This window comes from Zosterops lateralis (assembly GCF_965231275.1).
Source record: "Zosterops lateralis genome assembly, chromosome: 5".
NCBI lineage: Eukaryota > Metazoa > Chordata > Aves > Passeriformes > Zosteropidae > Zosterops > Zosterops lateralis.
The window spans coordinates 6,749,699-6,776,645 of record NC_139766.1 but is presented as its reverse complement, the minus strand read 5'-3'; the positions used below and the strand labels follow the sequence as shown (position 1 = coordinate 6,776,645).

Genomic DNA, 26,947 nt, shown 5'->3' with positions numbered 1-26,947 from the left:
TTCAAACCTGTTAATACTTTCCCCAATTTCTTACTTTGCTTATCATTGCAGTCTCATAATTTCTGGAAGGAGTAAATTACAACCCACTTGTCTCGTGAATATTTAATAATTCTACATTTTGTGAATATATGAGTCCAGACAAAACTCCCATTCCTGTTGGTGAGATTTTGCCCTATTTGTAACTAGCAGCTTGCCAAAGAATGTGGTGGATTCTCAGTTGCTTATAGTCTTTAAATCAGACTGAATGTCTTTCCGAGAAAGATGCCCTGAGTCAACCACAATTTATTGGAAATAATTTAGGAATTGCTGGGCAGCCTCCTCTGGGCTATGCTCTGCAGATGTCAGAGAAGGTGACTGCAAAGTTTCCATATGATCTTAAAATCTACAAATACATGGCTGATCTTTGAAATACCATGGTCTTAAATAAGTTTTTCTTTTTTTCATCTGGGATGTTTTAAGATCTTTGATGTGCTAATGATCCAAGTTGTCTGGCTAGATGATAAATCTCAGATGAAAGAAGTAGATGGTGAGTTAAGACTTCTTTCTCACCTCTGCCTGGGAGCTATGGCACATCTTAGTAACTTCCTTAATAAACAGTATGTGTTTTCAAGGGATTGGGTATGGCTTTAATTGCAACTCTGTAGGAAACTGTTTTTCTATTTCATGAAAGCTCTCTTGATTTTTCAAAATGTTCTCATCTCCCCATGGCTAAATTGTACATATCTCACACCCATCCCCTCCCAAGATAAAGCTGAAGGTTTAAGGCTCTGGGATTATAATTTTGTATCCTTGTTCTGGGTCAACAGAGCAAGAGACTTATATTTTGTTTTCCAAAATGTTCTGAAAGAGTTGGACTGGGACTGTGGAGTCCATCTTCTTGTTTTGAATAGTGGTTCAATCCTGGACCCTGAAATTTTCCCTGGAGAAACTGGCCAGTGCTTTCTGGTGAAAATGTCACATCTGACAATCTGATTTTTCTTGGCAGACACCTTCCTTCCCAAATATTAAAGTATATTGTCAGAAAGTTCATGCCAAATCTACTAGCAATGATCACGAATAAAGCTATGCTGGGATATAGAGATCACTGAAAGCCGTGGTGCTTCAAGGATCTCAAAAGCTTTGTGGACCACCAGAGATAACAAATCACAGCAACTCTGAAGGCCAAGATGAAAACACAGCCAAATAGAATACAAATTGTGTCTTCTCCTTTAAGTGTTCAGCAGTTTTTTAATGAGTATGTTTACATAATTTGAAATAAGGATTTTCTGTCAGTGCTAGTGTATACACAGGAGGGGGAAAAAAGAACAAAACTTTTTCTTCTCAAAATCAGATTTATTAAGTGTAAACAAATTTCCTTCCCAGTCTGTCTGAAGCTGGCAGTGCTAAATTTTACCTTTGCAGAAAGTATTTAATATAATGTGTGTAAATATTATGTTAAAGGATTCATGTTCTTTTTTAAACAGTGGCAAAAAAATTTCCTTTCAGCCTCTAGGTTTTCCACTAATTTATTTCATATTAAATCAGAGCAGGCTAAAAAACTGCTGATCGGATCTTTACTGAGCTTTATTGTAATGTAGTTTAAGTGGATGCAGACGGCTGGTTTTTCTTTTTCTTTATTTCTTCTTTTTCTTTTTCCCCTCCATGTCTGAAATATTATACAGGAGACTGAAGTTCTTGTGGCATTAACATGAGAATCTCGAAATGGGCTGAAAAAGAAATATTATAAAAATATGTCATCCAAATCAAATACTGTGTGAATAAGGGAAACTGGAGACGTTACAATTGTGGTTCAAGGTTTAACATGCAAGGTACCTCAAAAGTTAGCTAAACACATTTCAGATGGATGTAAAATGCAGAGGAAATGTGTTAAGTATCTTCCCTTGGTGAGATCTCAAGTGTGGCTCAAATAACATGCTCAGAGGTCAAGTTCCCACATGGTAACATATGGGGTGATGGGAATAGGCTCAGATCCCCCTCTTCCCTCAACAACAGCATCCTCCCAGTAAAAAGGTCTGACAGTGCACCATGGTCATCCTCATGCTCAGCAGCAATCAAAACCCCAAGGGTGCACAGGAACAATACATGGAGCCTTTAGGTTTCCTTACACGAGGGCAAAAACTCATGCTACTGACTGCTCATGGTGCTTAACTGTGTAATTGTCTTAATTATGCTAAATTGCACTGTGTAGTCCCTTAACAATTATATGAGTATGCAACAGTATTAAATGACAAAAATGACATTAATATAGTCACAGCATTGCCTTGCAGAAGCATGAAAGTCAGAAAATATGGGAATCTGTACAGGTTTCCCTCGGGGAACCATGCTCACCACTGCACACTCTGGCAGCTGCAGGAGACTTTAGCACTGGGACTGATCATAGGATCACTGATTTTGTAAAAAATCTTTGCTGATGGAACAGCTCTAGCAAAACACTGACTGAAATGTTCACTAAACAGTGAATGTTTGAGCAAACAGTTCTCACCTCAAGGTTCACCTCAAAGGGCTGATGTTGGCTACCAGAACTTTACTGAGCGGGGTTCAGCTGGTTTGGAGTATAGCTGTGAAATCTTACCATGACCATCACAGAGCTGGTCCAATATCCCAGGACAGTTTCCATGAGCAGATTACTTTTAGGGTGCAGTTCTGGACATCCATTTGTTCACAGTGCTTTGCCTGGAAGCAAGAGACACAGACCTGTGAAACGAGTCTCAACTGCGAAAACTGAGGAAGAACCTGCTCAGTCATTCTGGAGACTAAAATCTCAATATTTTTGGTGTCTAGTCTGTGACTCTGCTTAGACTTTCCTATTCACTGGTGCTGCAGACCAGTTTCCTGCCTCTCCTACCCATGGCAACAAAGCTGTCTGTGCCAGCCTCCCCATACAGGTGGGCTCTTGCTTTCAGGAAAGGTGAAATTCCTCCTCCTTTTCCCAAAATATCAATCTGCTACAATACCTCCAATGTGGTAAAGAGGTTCCTTCCCCCTTGCACTTTTTGCAATATTATCTATTTTAATATAACAATCACAATAAATATTGTAAAAAATGTAAAATTACTGTTTTTACAGCCATAATAATAATAATAATAATAATAATAATATATCACATTTGGGCAGCAAGCTGTGAACGACATGAATGTGGATTCTCTGTCATCCACAACTATCCATAGGAGTTATCAGAGACCTGCATTGTTTCAGCCCTTGTGGCTGGCAACAATAAAGACAGCAGCTCAGTTCAGCAACCAGACATGAGTACAAGCTTCAGGGAGCTTACAGGGAGTTACAGAACCAAGTGCTATCTTTTGTACTGAACTGTTTGAAGTAAAAAAAAAAAAAAAAAAAAAAAAAAAAAAAAAAAAAAAAAAAAAGGCTGCACATGGAGTATTTAAATATTTGACCAGCTTCAGTGTGAAATAATATCAGGAATTAATAGAAAGGAGCTTGTAGTGGTGGAGTTTTCATGTTCATGTTCTTTAAGGGGTTATGTAGGATCCTCTGCAGAGAGAAAGCTTATTGACTGTCTGTTTTTAAAAAGATGCTTTTAAGTTACGTGTATGAAATAGCATGTCCACGTCAATGAATCCCATCTTAAATATTAGTGAATCATTTATGCTTGTTGTCCTAAAGTGCTGCTAAAATCCAGAGCAAGGCCCTTCTTGATTGACTGCCTCTGCCACTGAACCCATTTGTAGAAGCCAGGAGCAATTTATATTATCTCAAAGTAATAACAACTGGTGGGGAAATATTTTTTCACATAACCATCTGTGGAAAAACCAGTGCATTCCTCTTTCTGTACTCTGGGCTAACCTATAAATTAATTTCTTAGGTATTTATAAGGATAGCTCAGTGTGTGTGGGATTTGCTAATAAACCCTCCTAAGTTCTTGTTTGGGTTTCCTCTGGTGAGGTGAGCACGCATATCCCAACTAAGCCATCTGGACAGACCCTGCTCAGTCTGAAGAATTTGACACTCCTATAAGGTTTAAGCGTTCCTAGAAAATTTTGGATTCCCTTACAAATTATATTTGCATTTTTTATAGTGTGAGTGTAGCCAAGATGGACTCTATGTGGAAGAGGTCTCCCATTTATCAACTGAATACTTACTCTTTGAGCAGTGAAGAGGGCAAACCCTAGAAAAGCAAAGAAAATCTGTTTGAAAGGAGGAAAGAGTGGTATTTTCTTAAGCTGGCATGCCTTCTTGCATTTGAAGTCATATCTTATAAAATATATGGCCAAAGTTCAACGTGATGTGGTTTGAGCTTGGCTTCCTTTGGTAAATAAGGGTATGTATTCAGTGGGTGAACCTTACTTTAATTTCAAATTCAGGCCCAAATTCCCTCCAGACTCTGGGGAATTGTCCTCCCAGGGTTATGACCAATAAAAGGAAAAGGGGGAGAGCTATATGCAAAGCTCCAGGATCTGAGATTTTGACTTAAGGACATCTCTATCATGGACAAATCATTCCATATACAATCTTCAGAACCAACTAATAAACAATCTACAAAGACTTACAAAAATGTATTGCAAAAAGGAATACTCTGGTTTTATCTAGGAGTTAGCATTCTAAAAATAACCCCAGTCTGTCCTCCTGGGCTCACACTCAGTAGTTCTCCTAAAAGCACTCAAATAAAACTTTGCAGTTAAAGAAATGCTATATCAGCCAAAATTATCTGTAAGAAACTTGAGGAATTTTCTGGTGGATAAAATATTGCACTGCAAATATTTGCTCTGCTTTAACCTGGCACTGTTCCTGCTCTGAATCTATTGACAACCTGGGGGAAAAGACACATTATCATTTTGAGCTGTGTCTCAGTATTCCTGATCTAGTTTCTTCACAGAATATGTTACAGCAGCAATTATCTTTAAAATTACATTTGATACTTTGATAGAAGTATAACAGTGTGTCAGCTCTATTTCCTTGCAAAATACCTTTGATGTGGACCCAGAACTCAGTAAGTGCAGCTCATTTAAAGTCAGAAACCTTTCTCTGGTCCCTGCATTACTCAGCTTCCATATTTAATGTGTCCATCTGAACAATTACTGCTGTCCAAATAGAAAATATAATTAAAACGTTAATTTATTTGCTGTGAAAATTGTTTACATCACAGAACACATTCCTGCAGTGCATTGTAGGTATGGCTGGGGAGGGAGCAGGGATGGGGAGCCTTGCAAGGGTCCCAAGCAGAGCATCTCTGTGCCTCATCTCACCTGCAGTTTTACCTGTTTGTGTTTCATGTTTTGGGTGTCTCCTTCAGGCTGTAGTTCCCTCTGGGCTCCTGGCAGCTTCAGAAGGTTCAATCACAGTCAGCCTCAACACCTGTGGCAGTAGGTAGTGAGGTGCACTTTGCTTTTTCCCTCTGGAAGGCACAACCTTCAGCCTAAGAGAGAGAAGAGCTTTACAGTTTGTGCTCTTTTGCCCTACCACTCTCAAAACTTAATTTCAAGGGGCTTAAAGGTTAATTTATTTGTTTACAAGAGATGTTCCCTTCAGAGAATGGGCTGGGTTCATATCTCACACCCATGCAAATGTGGAGTAATGGCTTTTGTCTTCAAAAACAGTTTATGCTGCTGTAATAAACCAGGAGTTGGCTACTGGGTTCTTTCATATCATCATTTTAATTCCAATACATACTTGTATTTGCTCTGCAGTAAAATTAGAGGAAAAAAAACATCTGGCAAACAAAACTAATACCAAATAAATGTTGCCTATTGGCCCTGATTTCACGCTAAGAATATTGAAAACAAATGTTCTGGTGCTATTGAGATCTTGACATGTTTGTGTTTAGCTTGTTGGGTCAGCTGAAATTTCTCGTGTTCACAGTGATCCCTGATGAGAGATGCTTTGAGTCGCAGATTATTTAGACAATTCTCAGCATGGGGTACAACTCAAAGCTCCTTAGCAGCATGACTTTCATAACAATGATATAACCCAACAGCAGGTCCTCTGACCTGACAACATGCCCCCCACCTCCAGGGTATCTGTGTAGCTAAACAAAATATTTGTGAACTAGTGGGAAAACAGGAGTCACCTTCAATGAATCTGTCTTTATTTAAGGAGAGACAGCACTCTGTGGTCTGTTTTGGTTTCCTGGCCTATTGCATTAGGGTTTTCACAGAGTCGCTCAGAATCACAGAACAAGCTGAATTGGAAGGGACCCACAAGGATCATCCAGTCCAGCCCCTGGCCCTGCACAGCACCATCCCCCAGAGTCACAGCCTGTGCCCCCAGAGCATTGTCCAAACACTCCTGGAGCTCTGCCAGGCTGGTGCTGTGACCACTGCCCTGGGGAGCCTGTCCAGGGCCCAGCCACCCTCTGGGGGAAGAACCTTTTCCTGATATCCAACCTAAACCTCCCCTGACACAACTTCCCTGTCACTGTCACCAGAGAGAAGAGATCAGTGTCTGTCTCTCCTCTTCCCCTCATGAGGAATTTGTACCTGCACTGAGGTCTCCCCTCAGTCTCCTCCAGGCTGAACAGGCCAAGTGCTCTCAGCCTCTCCTCATACGGCTTCTCAAGGCCCTTCACCATCTACTTTGCCTTCCTTTGGTCTCTCTCTAATAGTTTAATGTTTTTCTTTTATTGTGTCACCCAGAGCTCCCCCAGCCCTGGAGGTGAGGCTGCCCCAGCCCAGAGCAGAGCAGGACAATCCCCTCCCTTGCCCGGCTGGCCATGCTGGGCCTGATGTCCCCAGGACAGGGATGTCCCTCCTGGCTGCCAGGGCACTGCTGGCTCCTCTTCAACTTCCCACTGACCAGGACCCCCAGGTCCCTTTCCCTGGCCCTGCTCTCCAGCCCCTCATTCCCCATCTGTCCCTACATCCAGGGTTGCTCCATCCCAGGTGCAGAATCCGGCACTTTCCTTGGTTGGGCTTCACATGGTTGGTGATTGCCCAGCAAAATGGTGAGTTTATCTATCTGTGACATGGACTTTTTTCCCAGAAGAACACTATGACAGAGAGTATTAAAAGCTTCACTGAAATCCAAAATTTTGCATTGATTGACTTCCTTTATTTAACCAGGTATGTTACCTTTTCATAAAAGACACTCAGGTTTGATAAGCAGGACTTCCCTCTCATGAAGCCATACTGGTTGTGACCCATGACTGAATTGTCCTTCAGGTGTTTTTTCAGTAGCTCCCAGAATAATCTTCTCCATAACTTTACCAGGCACTGAAGTGACACAAACAGGCCTGTAGATTGTAGAGTTCTCTTCTCACCTTTCTTTCATCAACTTCCAGTCAGAAATCTTATTCTTCACATGCATCTTTGTCTCCAGACTATCCACCTTTTTTTTCATCTCTATCCTTTACACGGTGTTTTGGAATTCCAAACACACTGCCTAAAGTAGGCTGTCCCCATTAATAACTGGCTCTCTACTGTATTTTTACCAGACACCTCTCAACTTTCTGGATGAGAGTCCCAACAATTCTGGGTGTTGTTTGGTTTGGAGTTTCTGTCTTTCTTAGAATAATTTCTCTATTCAGCAAAGACTAACTCAGTCTTAGACTTGTAGGGGCCTTAACCCAAGAAAGAAAAACATGCAGCCTCAAGCACTCATAATCAGTTTAGTGGATCCATTATTCTACCAGTACATGCAAATTTGGTCAAAATGAAACACTTCAGAAAATGTATTGATTTTGTCAGCACTTTAGTTTAAGAAAATAAAAAGGGGAAAGAATTTCCGTCCTGTTGAAATGTGCTGTTTTTAAAGTACTGCTGTTTTGGGCTTGGTTTTGTTTCAGAGAAACTTTTCTTTGGCATTTTAGCATTGTGTTGTTGGGTGGTTTTTAACAAAATCGAAGTAAAAATCAGAAAAGAAATGGTTTTGTTGAATTCTGAAACCTGCAGGTTTAATTTTAAAAGAAAATAAAATGCATGTCTAGTTCAGCAGCAATCAGAACTTGTTTCAGCAGAGATCTATTCTAAGCCAAAAAGCTTAAGTAACGTCCTCACCGCCTCCCATCATCAAGCTCTGTCTGGGGAAAGTGGGACTGCAGGGGATTCAAATAACAAATTAACATGGAATCATTACGAGTAATTTAACTTTTGAAATGAGATCTTTCTGCATGAACAATAGATCCATCTTGAGCCCCCTTCTTTCCCACAACTGTCAAACATGCTTGTTTTTATGAGGCCTGGGATAAAACTCAGTTTGACTTCTTGATAACATCTTCTTTGTATCAAAGCAAGTGAATACAGCATAAACTCTGAAATATTATTATGTACATGCAAAATCCAAACTGACTTCTAAGTCACATTTTTGCTTTCTCTCTGAATTTCTCTTCACCTCCCCTTTTATAACAAGATTTGAAGACTTTTGGTATAAAAGATTTTATCTAGAAAACACCTATCCAAGAAAACATGGGGGTTTTTTAAATGAAAATCTGCTGATGTTGACAACATTTGATGACTTCTGACTGATCATTCCTAAGTGATCAGTTGTAAGTAAAGCATTTGATCATTTTTTCAGCCTCCACTGGGGAAAGTAGGCAGTCATATCAGCAATAATGGAAAGCACATATCTAATTTTTCTTATGCCAACAAAATAAAATCAGTCATTAATTATGATGTTAGAGCAAGATAGTTTTATTATTCTTAGTAAAATGGTGGAGTGTGGGAAGCTAAAGGACCGAAAAAAATGAGTATATGAGAAGAGTTTGGTGTCCTTACAGTTCAAAAATGTCATAATTAGGAAAGTCCTGCAAGAACAAGGTGGTTGTGTGTCATCCCATTAATGAGCAATTAAAGTGTAGTCACATGGATATAAGAGAATATGATTAGGAGTGAAAACTTACCATGCCCCAGAAGGAATTTTGTTTCAATTGATAAAAGGAAATAGTTGTTTAATTATGAACACACAGAGGATCAGAGTTACAATCAGATTCACTATATTTTAATTCATGAATCAAGCTTTTGTGTAACTGAAAAAAAAAAAAAAAAAAAAAAAAGGAGAAGTTGTGATTTAATTAGTGGCATGAGAGTTGGACAACCTGATCTCATTAGGACTAATCACTTTCCAGGAAGCGCCAGGCGCCGTCTCACACAGCATCTCCCAGAAATGATCACTATTCTGCAGGGCTGAGCTCAGTGTTTCATGCCACTGGTTCAGGAAGCTGTCATTAGCTGTGTTAGGGAGGACAAAACAGGGACAGAAGGCTGCTATTCTCGAAGTGAGTGCGGCAATACAGGCTCTCACTGCTTCCTCTTGCTCATCAATCTCAATTTGCCATCTTCTCCAGTACAGGCTCAAGGAACAAACTGGAATTTATTAAGAAAGGAAATAACAGAGGATAATTCCAAACAAACAGAGAAGTTGGCCAGTAAGGAGCTAGTTTTGGAGAAGGTGGTGCACAGATGTTTTCAGGAGTTAATTCATCCACGTGGGAGCAGCTATCAAAGGAATCATGCAGGGCAACAGAGGGTGCCATTGTGCCACTCTGCTACTGGTGTAAGCCTTGGTGGTGATGGTTTCCCTCCCAGATCTAGTAGATTAAAAAAACCCCAACATATATACATTTATTTTTATATATTATATTAATATCATATATTTTTTTAAAAAAAATTATGGCAACATAGGCAGGAGGGCATCACATTTTCATGTAAATATATGTGTATATATGTATATGCATAGAAATAAATAAATATATTGTTGAGGGAGTGAATAAATAGAAAAAAACTCAAGTCCTAGGTAGGCTATGATAAATGTCTTCAGAACACATTCTTTCCTAGCTTCATGTGCAATCCACTCTCTAATTTCTTGATCTGGCAACATACAGGCTCCCAGCTGAGCCCTGTCCCTTCCCCTCTCGCAAGTGCTTTGTCACCAGAATATTTCCCCACAAATCTACTCTGGCTCGTGGTCTAGGAGATCAAAGTACTCAGTCATTGACAGCATTTGTTTATAGTAAAAAATGCCATAGCTTCATATCCAGATTTAGCCCTTGTCTCTCACTGCTGTCAAAAAGGGACATTTTTAGATATCGATGCTCATTCCTGGTTCTCAAGTTATCAGAATTTACAGTTGTAATGTTCTTATGAACAGAGCAGGCTATTTTTGATCAGAATGAAGGCACGTCATAGACCAAAGCAATTAAGGCCCCTTACTTTATAAACAGGACGGCAAAAAATAGTCCTAATTAAATATTTTTCAGCTCTCCTAAACATTCCTAAAATAGCCCTTTCTGCAAGGGAAGGGGCATAAGCAGAGGGTGTGACACGGCAGCACGGGTCTCATGGCACTCCTCTGGCTGCCTGCATAACTCATAGCACTTGTTATGTGCCCAGCCCAACATTTATCTGGTAAAACCCTCTCCCCGCCTGCCGCGTGCTCCTTACCCAGGAGACACCTGGGGAGTAAAATCACCAATGCCCTTTAAATCGCTGCAAAGCAGGTCAAGGTCTTAAAAGCTTAGGAGGAGAAGCTGAGCCGTGCAAATGTTGGTGTAAAAGCTCCATTGTACAAACAAGAGCCGCGTTCCAAGGATGCTGTCACCTTGGATTTCACTAAAAACAACACCCCCAGCTCCTTTACAACTGCTCAACTATGTAGACTGTGAATCCTCAGGACAGGCAACCTTTATTTTGAACCTGTTGATCCTCCAGGCTCACAATCCCTTCTCCCACCAGGGCACAGACTTCAGTACACCTTGTGTTGTTGCAATGCAGATATGAACACAAGTTTTGGGTTCTCTCTGTGTTTGAAAGACAATGAAGACTCAGTGAATGACAGCTCCCACTTGTTGTTTATGGAATATATATATACATATATACTCAATATAGTTTTTTGAGCTTTTAGAGGGAAGAGGAATGAGATCAGCTATACTCCTAAGTAGTTTATGAGCACAGAAGTTTTGACCCTGGAAGACTTTTTTTTTAATAGAAGTGCATGTTTTAGGAACAAAACTATGTGCCATACAAGTTATTCCTTCTCTGAACAGGGTATCTCATCACAGCGCCATCAATTACAACAGACTGAAAGCTATGCACAGTATTTCAGTGAAAATCAATGTGAAAAACCTGATGTCAGAAAAATAACATGGCTCTTTTTGTATAGACTCATTTGGAATCACTTCTTTCTCTTGAGTTTTGCTTTGAAGGCAAGGAGGATCAGGTCTGTAATAAAAAATGTCTCATGGAAAGAGAAGCAGATTTTTTCAGGGTGAAAATGTCCAAAATATATGCAAGAAGGACTCCAAACTGCCATTGGTTTGGGGGTAGAGGAGAACATATCTGCTTGTAGGGCAAATGTTCTAAAGAGGACTGAAAAGCTTTCAAACTTGAAAAATGTATTGTTTTTGAATACAAATTAGAGTAATTAACTTCTAAGCAGCAAAAGTCTCAATGTGACTAGGGAAGCCAGAAGAGAAAGAGCAAGGTTTCTTTTCCCACCATGTGCCAAACACCAGCATGTGGAAACTGAACTGTAAACCCAAACCCTAAGCTCCTGTGAAAGAGTCTCTGATGACCGAAACAAAAGAGAAAACAGCATTTTGCTGCAATGCCCTCCCTGGAAGTGTTCAAAGCCAGGTTGGACAGAGCTTTGAGCAAACTGATCTGATACAAGGTGTGGCTGGGGGTGTGGAACTAGATGGTCTTTAAGGTCCCTTCCAATAAAAACCATTCTGTCATCCTATGAAGCTGATTGTGGAGAATGTTCACCCACATTGCTTTCTTTGCCAGCAAGTCGTGGTGTATTGGGCCAATCAACAAACTGACCACCTCCACAACACCACTGGGCTGCCAACACAACCCACAGTGTGAAGGAGTAACCAGGTTTTTTTTTCTGCTGATCATCTTGAATAAAGCTTGTGTTGGTGCAGGGGAGGCATGAACCTCCGGCTACTGTAAATTCGTAGGAGCTGTAATGATCAGCCAGATCTTTTTTGGAACAAAGGAAACTCCCCCTTTGAGACCTTTATAAGTTACTCTGGTATCTAATGTTGCCACCCTTGCCCTTCCTGTTCCCTCCTCACCTACCTTTGATGGTGAGCCAGGTATTGTTTGGACAACTTATACACCGAGGTCTGTTAATTCCCCATTGAAATCAGTCACAACAGGTCAGCTCCTTCTTTACATGAGCATATTGTGTGCATAAGGATTGATAATCTTGTTCATTTTCCAGAAGTGCCATGGAATTTATGTTTACAAGTGCTCTCTGAAAACGATGCAGTAGCAAAGAGTCACCATGGTCCCTCTGAGCCATCAGCAGGGATAGTCAGAACAAGAGAGAAAAGTGGCATCTTCTTGAACATGCGCCCTTGAAAGAGACCTGAACAACTCTAAGGTTTCCCCTTGCACCTAAAAATTACTTGAGGTCTGAAGTTCCTGCATTTATTCTTTATGAGTGCTTAAATTCTCTTTTGCTATAACTTTTCATCTTCATTTCTTAGTGCTAAGTCAAAACTGGAGTTTCTATCCTGTGGAAAATTCTGCCATTTCAGATTCTGTTTCCATTCCCAATCAGAATTAAAAGAATGTGTTTAGAAATTCCAACTTGGGAAAAAAAATCCCTCACCCCTGTTGCCCATCACCTCAGCCAACCACATTTAAGTATAACTGAAATATTTCTACCAAACTGCTTTGATTTCCTCTTTCTATAATAGATAAAATAATTTTAAAAGTTTCTATAATCTTCTTAAACAATTTAAATTTGTCAGAAGAATTTTTGTTTTGGCAGAACAATGTTATTCTAACAAAGAAAAAGTTACTAGTTATAACAGTTATAAGCTATATAAATATAAGTCATAATCTAAGTCTAGTCTTTTCCTTCCTTCTGCCAAGGTCATGAGAACACAAGGACACAAAGGAGACCCACACTCTTCTTTCTAAAGATCTTTTTGCCTCAGAAAAATCTTTTGCCACAAAAATCTTTTGCTGTGAATGAGGCCATTCACTGATTTGATTTTAATTCTCTTCCCCAGCAAAAACAGAGTCCGTAGAGAGCTGTTCCCAATCAAAGGGGTTTGTACAGTTTGAAAAACAGCTGGCTGTGGCCAAGATGCTCAGACTTTCTTACCTAGACAATTGCACCTTAACTTGAAACTCCAGCACTTAACACTGTACTTAGTCTGCCATGCTACATCTATCCTGTGATCTGGAACACCACAAAACCCCAGACAGAGTGGTGTGTTGCCTCTTCTGTAAGAAATGCTGTGCAATCACTTCCCAGAAAGGGCTCCTGTCATTCATGCAGAAGCACAGTCAGGGTTGTTTTCATAATCCCAGAGGAACTCTTGTCCCTGACCTCCCATGTCTGGAGGAGAAGAGTGGTCAGGAAAAACAGAGGCTATGGCATGAAACAATATCACAGCACTGTACTTATAATTTTCAAATGGCATAACAGTAAATGACATGAACAACATACTAAAATTGCAAAACTGCAGTTACCACTGATTTTTGTATTGGTATACTTCACCCCTGAATATACATCTGAAATATACCCAGATCATGATGCTACTTCCTACTAGTAAGATGATTTGGCCTTTTTGCTCCTAGAGTTGAGAGAGAAGGCTTTATCCTAACTAAAAGGGAAGAGAAGATCCAGATAATTTTTCTGAAGAAAAAGTTATTTAGGATATCGTCTACTAGCCATAATCATGAACTTTTTCCAGGACATTCGTTAAATATTAGACAGCTACCATCACTACTGAATAGATGGGCAAAAGTATACTTGACCTTGATGCATCCATGTACGTGCTTTTCCCACTGATAATCCTGGAGTTTACAGGGTGCCAAAGTGATACCTCTGTGCTGTGCTACGTGTGGCTCTGGAAAATAGGCCTCTGGTGGTGAACCTTGCAGGCCAACCCCTATCACACACACTTAGCCAAAGGGTCAAGCATGGTGTGACCAGAGCATGGGGTCACTGAAACACCTCCATGAGTCTTACAGTCCTTTAGATAATTATCTGTTAGATCTTAAAACTCTCAAATCCTCTGGGGCTGACATGCAACAGGAAGGTGGTACCCTTCCCATCCCATCTTTCAGCAAGGGATCCATGTACTTTCTCTGGAAGATTATCCACGCGCCGTTGTCCATCCCTGCATTAATCACATGCCATTATCTTGCTGCCATTGGCTGGAATCCTGTCTCCAGGGTCTTTGGGTGGGAAAGGCCCCAAATGACCTAGGTCAGGATCCAATCTTAGCATAAGAAAGAGGCTTCTCTCAATTCCCCTTGTTTCAGGCGTAGTCTCTCATTTGACACACATGGAAGATATTTTAATAGTAATTATCATCTCCTGATGCCAAAGTTTGCTCTATAAATTTCTCTAAACCAGCTCTTTAGCACTTTCTCTTCAGCCGTCTCTTTATACATATATTTGCACACACACACACAATCATATGCAGCACGAGACCACACACTATCTGAACAAGGCCATGTTGTGTTTTTGCCATGTAATACAGTAAGAGTTAATCTTATCCTTCAAAACTCAGCACTTCATCCAACTTTCTGTCCTGCACAACTGCTACGTGGCCTCCTGAGCTGTGAGATCAGCCACAGTGTCACACCATGAGGCTTCCAGGTACAGCTTCCAGGCCTGGGGCAGGGGGAATCACTGCTTGCTCTGTGGCATCTGTCAGCATATTGCCACAAGCTTTCATTCTATATTTATGAAAAGGTGCTGAGGTACAGCAGGCATTATGCATGATCTTCAGCATAAAAAAGGATCATGCCCTTATCAGTTTTCTGCAGTAATTTGCTAAATGTCATTGGTGTTACCCAGGTCTCATTCTGCAGAGCCCTGGCATGCCATGGTGCTGCTGAAATGTGGTGCTGTCCTCACACTCGTGTGAGTGTTTGCTCTGTCATGAGATCTCCCAAATCCTGGATGTTTGATAGGCCAGTTAGCTGCCTGAATAAATATTTTCACTTTCTTTTAGTCAATGCTGGAGCCAAGCATTCAACTGAAAATAGCTTGGGGTAAGTATTGTTGGTTTAAAATTAATTTTGTAATAGATTCTGTTTGTGGAATCATTGATTAGTGTTCCTGTGCTGGCTTTTAAAACACAGCTTAGAATATTGCAGAGAAATAAGATTTTTACCACTAGAAGTATTATATTTTAGTTGTGTCTATTTTTGGAAGGCTGTCCTAAACTGTTCATGGAAAAGTAAAGCAAAACATTCTAGCTCAAATCCAGAAATATAAACCTCTAATAGAGATTTGGTTTTTTTTTTACTTTAATGGACCTTTTTAGTTACTACCTACATTTTCTGAAGTCTAAAGGCATTGTAAATTAAAAAAAAAAATAAAATAAACTTCACCAGCTGCAGATTTAAGGAGAATATTTAAAACCTCAGTAAGAGTTTTAAAAATAAATAACAAAAAGGTAAGATCCTAGTTTGGACAGTGAGTTATTTTTTACATTATTTGATACAAGAACTCAACATGGATGTTTTTGAAGTATGGTTCTCATTAACATTTGGATAGAGTACATTTCCTTTTCTTGATTCAATCATGAAAAAATTCCACTTACAGATAGTCCATACAATAGTGCAACCTCTTTCACACATTACTACATCATAATCCATTTGGCTGCACTTGCTTCAAACAGGTCCACTCTACCCATATGGCCTGGCTTTAATATTTCTTGCTCCCATCTGTTGTAAGTTATCTTATTTGGGCTGTGTTTTACTGAGAGATGCTCTTCAGCCACATGCAGAAAGGCTGTTTCTGAGAGAAAATGTGAACAACAGGGGACTTTTATGCTCTCACATCTGTGGGAGTTCACTGGAGTCAACTGAGCCTACTGCTGTAGATTTTGGCTTTGCAGAGTCTGTTAAAGCCCATTTTGTCTGCATGGTCTAAGTTTTCATTACAGAACCCTAGAGGCCTGGTTTGGAAATCCTTGATTCATGTGAATACTCCTGCTGAAGATCAGTCCTGCAAAAAGATGTCTTTTATTTTCCTTTTCCCATTCACCTCTTTTCCTCCTCACCTCTCACACTGGGTCAGTGGGAACTGACCATGTCCTACACCCTGGAGAAGCAGAAGAACATCCCTTGCCCCAAGGCTTTTTCATCCTCAGCAGACAGGATAAGTCAAAATCTACAAGAGATTTCTACTGTCTTCCCCAGCCTTTGATGAGTCTCAGGTGGGGCTGGGAAGCCAGGAGGAGCAAACCCAGCTCACAAGACCTTCCCCTAATCTCCATCCTCACTGCACACTCATGGAGTGGTGGCACCATGGAAGTCACTGCCTTGTTAGGAAGTCCACAATCTTCTCCTTTCTTGTTCTCTCCTGAAACTCAATGTTCCTGACATAGTGATGCCACTTGACATTACTGATCCCTCCTAAACACCTGCTATCAAATGCATCAAATCTTTTCTTGTCAGCTTGCGTAATGCCCCAGGTCTTTGCAGCATCGAGCAAAACTGATACCACACAGCTGTTGTAGAGTCTTATTTTTTGTTTTGCGGACATGTCACTGCCCCATGCTTTTGCCCTTGAATTTATTTGCATTGATATTCACCTTATACTGGTCAGGCTTGAAAAGACACTGGATGAAATCCAGACAGAGTGGTCCAGAGTGCTGGAAATGGGAATAAAATATGAACCCTGCCATGATTGCAACTGACCTCAGAGAGGAAGGATGAAGCCAATATTTCCTTTCCTTAATAGACCCAAAGCCGTTATCAAAAGCTTTGATGCTTATTTCTAGTGAAAGCTTCAGTTTTTAGATTTTTTTCTTTTAAGGTCATCACTGGCCTTTGGGCTAACCATAGATGAGCCAGAGGATTTTCAATTCTTGTTATAGCTGGTCATGTATTTATGAATACCTTTAGCAAAGAGGGACCAAATGCAGCAGATCTTAAATGACGTATTAAGAATGAGGAATAGGTTTTGTTTTTCAGAAGTGAAAATTTGTGATATTACTCAATTTATTGAGGAAGTTCTGCACCAAAATATAGAAAGAAAATAACAGAGAAAAAAAATGGAATTAAGAACTCTGTGCATAATTGTTTTCTTTTCTCCAGAGGTAGTAAGACCATTTATCACAATTTTTAAAATACTTTCTCACTTTTTAAAAGTTACTTAAAGAATGTAAAAGAAAACAGACATAGCTCAATCATCTTGATTTTTAAATTAACCTTTCCTGATTTGTTTTGTCTTCTGTTAAATCTTTCTTCGTCTGAGTAAGTGTGAAAGAATAAAAAGGTGTGTGTACATTCTTCCATAATATTGAAATAATTTGCAACAAATGTAAAAAAAAATCTGAAAAAGGCTAGAGCTGTGCAGAGTGTATTTTTCTTATATGTAAACTCAGGAAACCTCCACATGGCATACAACCAGACTATGCCAGCCCATGTCGGGCAACACATATATTCAGTAAAGGTAATATTATGTCACAAAATAAGGAAAAGTTCCTTCCCAAAATGATAGTATTTTATGGAAAGAAATATTAATGCTATATGACTTGGACATAGAAGCTTATAGTAAAGCCATTAAAGCCACAGGCCACTAAAAATTTAACCTATTCCTCAAAATTGAAGAGGATAATAATAATAATAATATGAAAATATAAATTAAAATAATATTGAAAATATAGTTATTAAAAGTAGAAAAATATTGAAAACTAATAAGCAATTTAAACATAATTATATGGTTACATTTTATATATATAAAATGTGGTGATAATGTATATTTAATAGTATTCTTCTGATATAATATAATAATAATTTTACTATATAGTAATATAATAATTATTATACTAGATCAATAATAAACTCTCAAAAATATTGGAAAAAATATATAAAGGTAATTTTCTGTGAGAAGTTCTATATTGGCTAATTTTAAATTAAAATATTTTTACATAGTATGATACTTCATACATTATATATAATATTTGTAGCTATTAAATGTAGGAATAAATTCTACATTTGGCACTGCCACATTTCTGGTGATTATCATAAGGCTGTATAAAACTTGGGTGTAGTTTCTTTTTTTTCCGGCTAATTAGAAGTCATGTGAACAAAAAACTATCCTATATCAGATTATAATTTTGTAATTTTCACCTAACTTTTATTAATTTAGACCAGGTTCAACTTTTATGAGAATCCTGAAATATTTTTATTTTCTACAGGAATAACGTTAGCATAAAAATAAGGCACAGAATAATTAACACATTCAACAGTTCAACATGTGAACCTTTACTGTGACCATTTTTCACTTCGCTTATTCCAAAGTCTGCCTTTATATTTTACATATCTAAAAAAATATAAATAGAATTAAATATAAAAAGCACATTTGAGAAACTATTCCTTAGTTGCTAGGTAGTTAAATAAATTTAAGTTGAAAATTATTCCAGTCTGATCTACAAAAGCTCTGTAGAGTAAAGGTTTCCATTCACGGGGCAGATATTGTAGCTTTTATGGTTGTTTCTAGATTTTAGTCCCAATGAAGACAGAAGAAATAGATTCATCATGACTGTACGAATAAAATCTGACCATAAAGAGATATGAGGTCCTGTAATTTTATTTTTTTTCTGGAACACTCTCTTATCTAAAGATTCAAAAGATTTACTTCTTTAAAGTTAGTAACTTTAAAAAAATCTTTATCATAATTTTAGAAGTTGTTCAGACATTTGAGTTTCAATTTTAAGTAGCATTTGTTCAGGAGGAAAATATTAATTTCAAGGAATAATATGAGTTACCAGTACTGAAACTGTGATTTGCAAACAAGTACACATTATTTGTAAATAGTGTGCTTTTTTAATAAAAGTGACATTAACTTTTCACCTCTACCATGTTTTCTTTACAAAATGGGACTTTTGTAAATTAGATTCTTAAATTCCACCTCAGCTGAATTTGCTTTGTACCCGACTGTAGCACAGTAATGACAAAGAACATTTTAAAAGCTTTAAAATGTGGGCTGGACACTGTACTGTACTGGACACTGTGTCCCTTAATAGCAACACTGACAGGAGATAGAGGTGCCTTTCAATTGTCTTTTTATTTTGCCAAGACCATGTCAAATGAACTAAAAGGGGACAAAGTGACAATGGGCCTTTGTGTGTCTGAGGCCACTGTTTCTGGGCAATGAGCAAACAAATTCTGATCAGGAGTTGCCTGTGCAAAGAGCAATAACCAGGTGATCTTAACTACAGCTTCAATAACATTCAACATGATATTTCTTCACTGTAAATCATTAAGAGGTTTTTTTTTTCTTTTTCCCTCTGCTTTATTTTTTTTATTTTTTTTTTTTTTTAATTTGAGGAGTATTGGATATGGCCAGAAAGAGCAGCACATGCCTGGCCCAGCCCTGATGCCATGACTGGCTGCAAACCACCCTTAGTCTGGAAAGAGGTCTTTGCATCCAGCAGGGCTGGGGACTAACTCAGCCCAGAGAAGGCAACAGATAAACAAGATAAATCCCACCCCAAAGTGAGGGAGCAGCACAGTAAAAATGATACAGTGGGTCAATGAAAAGTCACCTCAGTTTCCAGTTCTGGAGGATGACTGAGCTGAAGTAACTCCACCAGTGACATGAAGATGTTGGACTTGGGAACATGAGGCTCCATGAGCCTAAGAGTGGGAAAACCTTACTGCCATCAGAAAAACTTTGTTTTCTTGCAGAAATTTGGAAACACATAGACATATGGACAATGTGTCCAGAGTGAAAAAAAAATTGATCTAGAATAACACTAAAAGAATATCTCTGTGAGGGGAATGCAAAGTTGCCCAGCTGAATTGTTCCCCAGGGCATAGGCAGTGTGGACAAGGGTCCTCTGTAGGGACTGCTGACCATAAGGGTGGTTGGCTGAATCACTGCCCTCCTCCTCATGGGATGCCCTGCCAGCTTTGATCTCCGGATCCGATGCCCCCGTGGCTGAGCAGCTGCTCACAGGGAATTTTCCAAGAGGGCTCTTGTCTCTGAGCTCATTAGCCCTTCCTCTTGGCCTGAAGCAGCCAAGTCCCAGTGACATTTACTGCTGGTTGAAAAACCCCACCCGTTACTTGGCTTTTCTAGTGGAGGATGAGATTAAGAAATTCATGGCATAATACAGCCTGGTGGTGACTTTGGATGGACAGCTGGAGTAACTTGGGGAATAATGTCATGTGTGACAATTTTGACTTTGTACTTTGCACAAGAAGCCTGGTGAGCTCGAGGCAGATAAATAGGGTTATCAGCTATGACCCAAAAACTTGGTTTTAAAGTTGTTTTATTTCCATGTGAATAATGCCATAACACTTGTTCAGGCAGATGTCACCCACTAAGACAAAAAACAAAGCTTCATTATCTTTCAAACTGCTCAAACTTTGTTTTCTCTCTATCCCAAATAGGAATACTTTTATGTAGTTTTTTTAGCTCCTTTTTTTGATTTACCTGGAGCCCAATAGGGAGCTACTATGAAACATCCCCCACAGGTGAACATTATTGATGGATTGCAAAGAAATGCCATAAAAATAGGTCCTAAGGTACTGTAGCAGAGGAAAGGTCAATGAAAATTTGCTGAAACAATTGGAACAGAAGTTGTCAATGCAGAAAAAAAAATGCCATCAGGATAAAGCAACTCAGTACACCTTTACTCACAGCAACACTAAGGATTCAGCTGCATAAAAATATGGATCTCCAGCTCCATATCCAAACTCTTTTTCCCTATTCAGTATCCCATAGCCCTGTAATCACCAGCGTCCTCTCCCTGTGCCAAAGATGTCGGCAAGAGCTGAACCTTGGCTTTAGTCCATTCCAAAAATCTCGTGGGACTGAGAGAGGAACAGAAATTGGCTACTGTCCTGGACTGAGAAGAAAGCTCTGAGGTCTGAAGGAGCAGATTTGGTGCCATTGCTCTTAAATGCTGGAGACACCAGGGTCAGCAGTGCAGACTCTGGAGACATCGTGGAGGAATTATGTTCTGTGAGTTCTACCCTGCAGAGCTTACTCAGGTGGATAGACTCATTAACAACAATTAACATCCCATTTCCAGGCAAGGCTTGTAGAAGTACCATGGTAATCACTGACTCAAACCGGAAGTAACATTTAAAAATCAGTTTTCCTGCACATCCAAGCCAAATAAACCAGATCTGAGTTTCTGCAGACACTCAGTAGTCTCACGTGCTGTTTCTCGGCAACAGGGAAGCTGTTACACAAACAGCCCCTTGCTACAGCTTCCAGTAGGCTGAAAACAGGCTTTTTGAAACCATTGCTGAATGCTGCCCAATTGCATTTTGCCTCCCTGATTATTCATTGTTTTGCATTAGGTGACCCTGCTAGCAGTGCAGCATCGCATGGAGAACATCAAAAGGAGGGTCAGAAGTTATCACAGCTCTCTTATCTCATGGCCAACATCATTTCCCAATCACTGCACATCTGCCTTGCATTTTGTGAATTTTAGCCCGTTGAAATCATTGTGGCACAGAAAAGCTTTTCTGAAGTCTGCTGGGTTAGTTCACACTCAGATCACTGCTGGTTCATGTCCTGCTCTCTAAGAGCTCAAGTACTTGTGTTACTCTGCACATCTGAGCAGTGCCATTGACACAGGGGAAATGTCTGAGTGGGGCAGTGTCTGCAAGCCCTAGACCCTAAATGTGAAGTGAGGCTGAAAAGCACCAGCAAAAAAGGGTCAGAGAGAAGGCAGGACAGGACAAAACACAGTAAGTATTGAGCAAATTCAGGCTGTGAAATCTGGTGTTGCTATTTAACTTCTTAAAATAAAATAAGGAACTTCTTGCAGAACTGATAAGAGAAAAGACAGAAGGAAATACAAGCTTTCAATCAAATTACATAATTATTTCCTGATCACAATAAGTAACTCATGCTGGAAACTAATCAAAAAATACAAGGGAACTAAGCAAGGAAAAAAATATAGTCACGATAATGGGACACTTCTGCAGCACTGACTGGAAGATGTTGCTAAACTGATTGACACTGATTTTAGACACTTGTTACCATCTACAGCAGCTTAAAAAGAAAATCACAAAGTTTGGGTTTTAGCGAGAGAACAGTGGCAGTGAGACACTGCAGTTTGTACACACAAGGCTGGAAAGCAGTTTGGGGCAGGGATTTGTGTTTTGATATATTTCTACACGTGAACCCTATTACCAAGAAATTTTATTAAGTCAAGAAAAGCTGGTTTAAAAAATAAAATCAATTTTTTGTAAATAATACTGTTGAAGACCTGCATGCTCAGGAGTACTGTTGCTCATTCAGAGTTTACTTTGAGTTTCCAGAATTAGAGACAGAGCAAAATAAGCCCAGGCAGGCTGCAGTGAGACGCAAGGGTGACTTGCTTTTGACCTGCTGGTCTCGATTTTGGCATCATGCCCTGACTTGAGTGAATGTGACTCACTTGTATTCTACAAAAATACAGTTTCTGGTTGTTGGGTGATTAGCTATTTGTCCTGCTGCAGTTGTTCCTACTCACCCTCAGTCCCACACTCCAGTGTGGCAGGAGGGACGAACTGTAAATTTGCTGGAACAACACCGCCAGCAAGCCCAGCACCCTGTGACTTGCATATCCTGAAACCAACAGTGTACTTCAATTTAATAAAAACCCCACACTTTCTCAATCTAAATGATTGCCATAGTAGAGAGGCCGAGAAGTTAGAGCTGAATGTGACTCTGGATGGAGTCAGAGCCTTTCCTGTGTCATTTTGGGTGTTTCTGAGTCCCCTATTTGAGAGCCTGTGGAGCTGGAGCTGAATGAGCACAACCAGAGCATCAGCAACTGCCAGAGAAACACAGTGAGATGGGAATAGGGAGAGCAGCAGCCTTTCAGTGGGAAAAATGCCTGTTTGTCCCAGCTGAAATGCTTTGCAGCAGCTTTCAGACTTTGACAGCTGCCTAGGGAAGCATGAGGGGAGTCTGGGGGGGATGCAACCACTTCACCTCTTTTCTGACCCCAAAGAGTCACTGATGTGTTTGTGCATAACAGCCAGAATGACCTCAATGCAATTTTGCAAGTTTTTTTTTTTTGGTTTTTTTTTTTTTTTTTTTTTTTGTTTGTTTGTTTGTTTTTGTTTTGTTTTGTTTTTTGTTTTTTTTTTTTTTTTTTTTTTTTGTTGTTTTGTTTTGGTTTTTTTTTTTGTTTGTTTGTTTTTGTTTTTTTTGTTTTTTTTGTTTTTTTTTTTCCCAAGAGGAGCAGTAATCTTGGTGGCTCCATGCTCTGGGGATCCTGTCTGGATGCCCCAAGGGACTGAACATCAAACCTTTGAGTAATCGGGGCTCAGCAGAGCTAAGCAAATTCAAATCCTTTTGCTTGTTTGTTTGGAGGGCTCCCCATTAACACAGATCCACGACACTGCCCAGTTTAAGAGAGAAACTGCCAGTTTTTATGCATGGACATAGACCTTCTGGACCTTGTCAATATCCTCAAAATTAGATATTCTCTTGCTGTCTATTATTTTCTTTCCACTCTGTGGGGGTTTTCTAATGCCATAATTTTGTTTCTGAAAATGATACTGTTATTTAACTATTCAAAATCACTATGTAAGCACAAATACAAGTATCTTATCTATTTTCATATTATCTGAGACATTTCATAATTTTATAATCTTAAATTATTGATTACTTTGTCAACACACCATCTCAAACATAGTTGAAATACAGCATATTAAAATTTGGACACTTCAGGGCTTTTTACCCCCTGTCTGGAGCTCTATTTTCCTTTAGGTAAGGTGCTGAGCAAGTCGCTAGTACTTTTTGCACCTCTTTTTTTAAAAACTTATTTTGCAGAACTTCAATATTTTATTTCTCAAAATGTTAATGTGCAGCTTTATTTATTAACTTTCTTTTGGATGATGGAACACAAACTGTGATCACTTACTGAGCCTGGTAATCAAATATAATTTGAATATAATGTGGCCTCAAAACTAATAGCCTTGAAATGAATAAGAATAGCAGACTCTAAAAAAATTACCAGAATAGGAACCCAGCAGGCTCTCTTTAAATGTGTCTTTATAAAAGCATGCATACTAATAATCCTATTATTCAATGGAAAAAAAGAGTATCTTTCTATGTTTATTATATGCTCTGGAAAAGCCACAGTCTTTTACAATACTGCTTCTCACAAATCACTTCAGTATAATGGTGTTACTGTACATTTCATCTCACGTTTGACTAAATATGTTTATTTCATCCTGGAGAGAGATTTTATTTTAACTTCAAGATTATAATATTTTAGAAGTCTGTCATAGAACAACAGGAGCTCTGCCAAATGGAAACACATACCCACACCCCCTCTCCTGTATGTTTAAAAATTAAGGATTCTTTTTCTCCAGAGCAGAAAAATACTTATTTATTCTAACGAAGAAGAGAAAGACAGCGATCAGAGACACTAAAGTTAACTGCTGCCTGAAGTCATAAACATCTGGTGGCTATTTTAATTGCATTGTGAACTAACCACAAAATTCTCCTCTAAAGAATAAAAATATTTCCCCTGTGCAATACTGTATTTTAGAATTTTTCTCTTCTGAATCAATGTCAGACCTGATTACAGCACAATGAAGTCTGTGTTTCACTGCCTGCATCTTCTTGAAAACACCAGCACACTCTTATTACAATTGCAGGTTTACTCAAAGCATCTCATACAGACAATTTTTTCAGGTTACTTCTGCAAACACTGACTTAGAGATAAAATATAATGCTTAAATCATTGCCATTTGTTTGTAAGTAAGTTAGATTAGTATGTCTGCATAGAAATACTGGACATTAGAATACACACAGACAATCAGACAATCACACAAGCACACAGATTCGTGTATATGAGGGGTACGTGTGTGCATATATACGCCTACACACACACAAAAAAATGCAGATATTCATACATTATATGCATATACATGTATATATAAGAGGAATTTAAGTAAGTAGTAATACAACCTACCTAAATGTGAACAGAAATTGTTGTTAATAAAGTACTTGCATGAGTTGTACGGGGACCTTCTAAATGTCTGTGCTTCCTGGGGAGACCAAATGACCTCTTTTTTACAGATACCAAGATCAAAGCTCTTGGTTTAGATACTCCAGCTGTCCCTCTCGTTGGCATTTGACATGCAACCCGGTCCATTTAAAATCAGGGGGCATGTAAACATTTTAACCCTTGGCAGCAGTATCTGAGAAAGATGCTGGCAATAAATGGTTGTAACTGCCTGGGCCAAATCACATTTGGTGTCCTCCCTTTGAAGTCCATGCAGGCACTGTACCCTATGGTTTTGACAAAGAGCCAAGTCCAAAAAAAGGATGTAGGCTCTCGAAGCTGTCCGGATGTGGACTCTGGGATCCAGAGTGGCTCCGTGCAGCTGAACAGTTGCCTCCCAGCTCGCTGCAGGACTCCCTGCCTGACCTTGGAGGCTTTTTGCTTTGGCTCTGCTCTGGTGCATTCCCTGCATCGCCCCAGCACTCAAATCCCAATATTTTTGTACAAGCACAGGGGCACCTTCATCCCTCGTGAAACCTCTTTTGGTGGGTGTACACAGGGGTAACACATGCTGATAGGATTAGACCCTGCTCTGAATTTAGTCACAGCTATTTATTTTTTATTTTTTTAAACCATTGCCACAGGAGGGTGCCATTTTTCTGTTTAAGCTGCAGTTGAGCCACGGGGTTCAAATACTCTGGATCCATCATGCCCCAGGAGAGCAGGAGATGATAGATGTGGGCCCAGGACAGGTGTCCTTGCATGCCCACACCCTTCCCACCAAAGCCAAGTCAAGTCCGTGGAGACGGATAAACAAACAGCATCAACAAGATCCCGTGAGTAAAAGTGGTCCTCACCAGAATCTGGTTGTTTTCTGTCACATTTTTAGAAGAAAGATAGCAATGGAAAACCAGGACCCTTCTCTTCTGCAGCCATGCTTTCAAAGAGTCTTTTTTCTCTCTCTCTCTCTCTCTCTTTCCAGTCTTTGGAGAAACAATGGTGAGTCCCATCCTGTTTAACTCCAGAAGGTACTTGGCTTCTGCACTAGGTACCCATGGTCTGGAGAAAAGTTGAGCTCCACACCCAGATAAAGCACGTCTCATGGGCTTGTGTGTGGCCTGAATGCTGTTCTCCCATGCTGAGAGTCTAGTTGCTTGACCCATCTTCATTTTGGGTTCAGGTACTTAAGTGCTTTCCCTTAAAATGCCAAAGTGTTTAAAGGGCCCCAGGGCACCTGTGCAGAAGGCAGCTGTGTGCAAAGGCAGTGAGGCAGGCTGATGTGACACTGGTTTGCAGAAGTTATTGCAGACCTGTTGCACAGATGTCTCACAAGGTGATGCAGAACTTGTTCAACACCACATATTGCCATGAGGAAGAGGAGGAGGGCACTGCAGGCGGGGGTACACCCCTCCCAGAGACACCTTTGTGGTAAGGAGGGTGCTGAGAAGGCAGCTCTGATGGTTGTTGTCTGGCACTGGAGTGGGGAGCTGGATGAGTCAACAGGAACTGCTCCTCAGGGGAAAACCTGAGAACTCATTTCCTTCTTGGAGAACATTTGATGTAGTCAGCTGAAATGACAGAAATAATGCCAGTGGCAGAGCCCCAGGATTTTCCCTTCTCTAACTACCAAACACTTTCTGCTGCATCCACTCGTTTAGTTTCTCCAAACATTTGAATTTCAGGCCCATCCCCCTCCTTGCTCCTCCAGATGCCATTTTCCTTGTGGGCAGGCACTTCCATGAAGGATTTGCCTCCTCAATGCCTGGAGAGTAAACATCCCTGTTCATCTGTCTCTCTACTGCCACCTTACTCCTCAGGTCTCTGTGGGGAAGCAGTCAGGCATCTTCAGGAGCATCTCTGTGCCTGAGACCTGACGTCCATGGGCAAATATAGGAGCAATCCCTGGATCTCAGAGCAAACAAGGCCAGCTGCTGTGTGCCCATGCTGCTCTCTTTCTATTCTTACTCTCAGGGATTCATCCAAGGTGGAAGCTGCTTCAGCCCTGTGCCTGGTTCCCACAACACGCTCACAACTGCTCAGGCTCTGCTGGCTCCTCCATTATTAAGTACACAAAGCTACACTCAGACATGAATC

The 26,947-nt window shown here is 39.8% G+C and overlaps 1 long non-coding RNA gene across 3 annotated transcripts; it reads right to left on the bottom strand.

The window, feature by feature from the left end:
- Positions 1–1,427: 1,427 nt before the first annotated feature.
- Positions 1,428–24,931, bottom strand: LOC310909860. 3 transcript variants are annotated; one of them, XR_014590200.1, is made up of 6 exons: positions 24,821–24,931; positions 5,205–5,374; positions 4,926–5,039; positions 4,101–4,126; positions 2,483–2,673; positions 1,428–1,706 (listed from the first exon to the last, which is right to left on the bottom strand). It is a non-coding gene; the product is annotated as an uncharacterized lncRNA (long non-coding RNA). The 3 variants fall into 3 exon arrangements; XR_014590201.1 differs by having other exon boundaries at positions 2,573–2,673; XR_014590202.1 differs by having other exon boundaries at positions 4,926–5,036.
- Between the last annotated feature and the right edge of the window lie 2,016 nt (positions 24,932–26,947).